The 2,837-nt window shown below is 37.3% G+C and overlaps 1 pseudogene; it reads right to left on the bottom strand.

The window, feature by feature from the left end:
• Positions 1 to 1,154: 1,154 nt before the first annotated feature.
• Positions 1,155 to 1,459, bottom strand: LOC100618013 (60S acidic ribosomal protein P1-like; annotated as a pseudogene).
• Positions 1,460 to 2,837: the final 1,378 nt, after the last annotated feature.

Below are 2,837 nucleotides of genomic sequence, written 5' to 3'. Positions count from 1 at the left end.
TAGTCATGCTGTTTGTGGTGGCAAAAAATTTTTAAATGAGGGAATGTCCTCCAATTGGGGAATGGCTGAACAAATTGTGGTATCTGTTGGTGATGGAATACTATTGTGCTCAAAGAAACAATGAACTGGAGGAATTCCATGTGAACTGGAACAACCTCCAGGAATTGATACAGAGTGAAAGGAGCAGAACCAAGAGAACATTGTACAGAGACTGATACACTGTGGCACAATCGAACACAGTGGACTTCTCCAAGAGTAGCAATGCAATGATCCAGGACAATTCTGAGGGACTTATGAGAAAGAACACTATCCACATCCAGAGAAAGAACTATGGGAGTAGAAACACAGAAGAAAAACAACTGCTTGATCACATGGGTGATGTGATTGGTGTTATAAACCCTAAATGATAACCCTGGTGCAAATATCAATAATATGGAAATATGTCTTGACCTATTCACACATGTAAAACCCAGTGGAATTGTCTGTCAGCTATGGGAGGGGTTGGGGGGAAGGGAAGGAAAGAACATAAGTTTTGTAATCCTGGAAAAGTATTCTAAATTAATCAATTAAATAATTTTTTTTTAAAAAATTAACAATCTAGAGAAGGCTTGCAAAATAAAAATTATTTGTAAAGGATGTTGGAATATTTGGAGATTGCTATTCAGATGCTGACATGAAGAAATAAATGTGAGTGGATGGAACAGAAATCTGAATTTATTGTTCACATATGTGCAGAAGCAGGAGCGTTTTCTTCAAATACAGCCACTGTGCTTCTTGTGCTAAATCCCCCCCCAATAATAATAATAATAATATTAATTAATTAAGGTTCTGAGTTCATTGATTCTTTATTTTATTTTGTTATTTTTTTAACCCTTGCCTTCTGTCCTAGTAACAACTCTAAAACAGAAGGGCAAGGACTAGGCAAATAAGATTACATGACTTGCCTAGGATCCTACATCTAGGAATTGTTAGAGGCTAAATTTGAACCCAGGTCTTTCCAGCTCCAGGCCTGATACTCAAGTTCATTGAGTCTTAAATGATCTTTCCTGGATCTATTTCCAAATAATTTGTTTTTGTTAGGATTTTTTCATTTTTATTTTTATAAGATTATTTTAGTTCAGTCAAGCTTTTTTATTCAATGTTACAAAAAATATTTAGTCAAACAGACCAAAACCCACATCCTCATCAAATTTCTCAGATTCTTCTTTTTTGCTTCCTTTTTCTTCTTCTCAGCAGGGACATCATCTCTAGTTGCTGGGGCAGCACCAACAACTATGTTGCATATAAGACTTCCAATGTTTACATCATTTGGACCCTTTACAAATAATCCAGGCCAAAATGGTTCAACATTTACACCTGCTACTTTAATGAGAGCATTAATTTTATCCTGCGTGACCATAACCTCATCGTTGTGAAGGATGAGGTAAGAGTAGATGCAAGTGAGCTGGGAGACAGCCATTTCAGAAGCTGAGTGAAGAGAGACTTATTTTTAAGGGTTCTAGTTGCCGACTGAAGCAAGGTTCACCCCAATGCAGCCCTAGCTTCCTAAGAAGACACATGAACCTTACAGATGACTTTTTTTTAAATTATTGTATCTTTTAACACTGTTCCTTTGGAAACACAGTATCCTTGTTTCACTCTGGATATCAACCTGCTGATCCATAGTTGCAGGAAAACTAGTAATTTTTTGAAGAACATATTTTCTTTTTTGTAGTGTTTTGATTTATAATATTTTTTGCTCTTCATGGAATTATTGATTTTGGTGCAGTCTAACGTTTTAGGGAGTCCATTATTTGGACATGGTTTGCTACTTTCCCTACTTTATTTACCTTTCTTTCTCTTTATTTTCCTTATAACTCTTCTTTTGCATTTTTAATCTCTTGCTTGATTTCTTCTAATTGATACAATCTTTGTTAAAAAATCCCTTTTCCCCCTCTTTTTGAATCTAGGTTCACATTCATTGAAGAATTATTTGCTGCTTCTTTGAGGGAATCCCTAGATACACAATAACCTTTTTTTTATACTGTTTGGCATTTTCTTTGATTTACTCATCTCTCCAGCATTAATTCCTGAACTGGGGTTTTTGGCTAGGGTCAGAACCCTGCTACTCTTTTGGAAGGAGGAGTCAGTCCTGTTTTGTTTTACTTTGGGTCCACTGGGTTCCTGGACAAACCTCTACCTTTTGGGATTAAGCCCTTTAGATAGTTGAGCTTCAGAGTTCTGTGGCATTGGAGCCCATGAGTTTGGGGTATCCTGACCCAAATATTGCTGTTCTCTGGTTGCTGCAATTCTTTAATGCAACTCTTCCCATTCTCTTCTAAGGTCACTAATTGTCATTGTTGTTTAGCCATTTGAGTTGTGTCCCACTCTTTGTGATCCCCATTTGGATTTGGGGAGCTAAGATATTGCATTGTTTTGCCATTTCCTTCTCCCATTCATTTTACAGTTGAGTAAACTAAGGCAAACATAGTTAAGTAACTTATTCAGGTTCTCACAGCAAAGAAGTATCTGAGCCAGATTTGATCTCAAGGAAGATGAATCTAAATTCAGGTCCAGCACTATGCACTATAATGCCACCTAGCTATTAAAAAAACAAACACTATAGTGCTTTCTGTCTCTGCCCCACCTTTTCCCCAGAATTTTCTGGCCTCCCCAAGCCTTTTCTTTAAGAAATATCTTGCTGCCTCCAAACACTACACATGTCTCTAGTCTGTCTCTGGTTGCCCTAGGAGGTTGCTTGCATATTTGCTTGCTCCAGTGCTGGCTTTGTTGGTAGATTCCTCTTCGTTCCCCTGACTTTTGGATGGATTCTTGTATAGTTCTGGGATGGAAGATAT

The sequence above is a fragment of the Monodelphis domestica genome, chromosome 1, assembly GCF_027887165.1.
Source record: "Monodelphis domestica isolate mMonDom1 chromosome 1, mMonDom1.pri, whole genome shotgun sequence".
Taxonomy (NCBI): domain Eukaryota; kingdom Metazoa; phylum Chordata; class Mammalia; order Didelphimorphia; family Didelphidae; genus Monodelphis; species Monodelphis domestica.
This window is presented reverse-complemented; position numbering and strand designations above follow the sequence as displayed.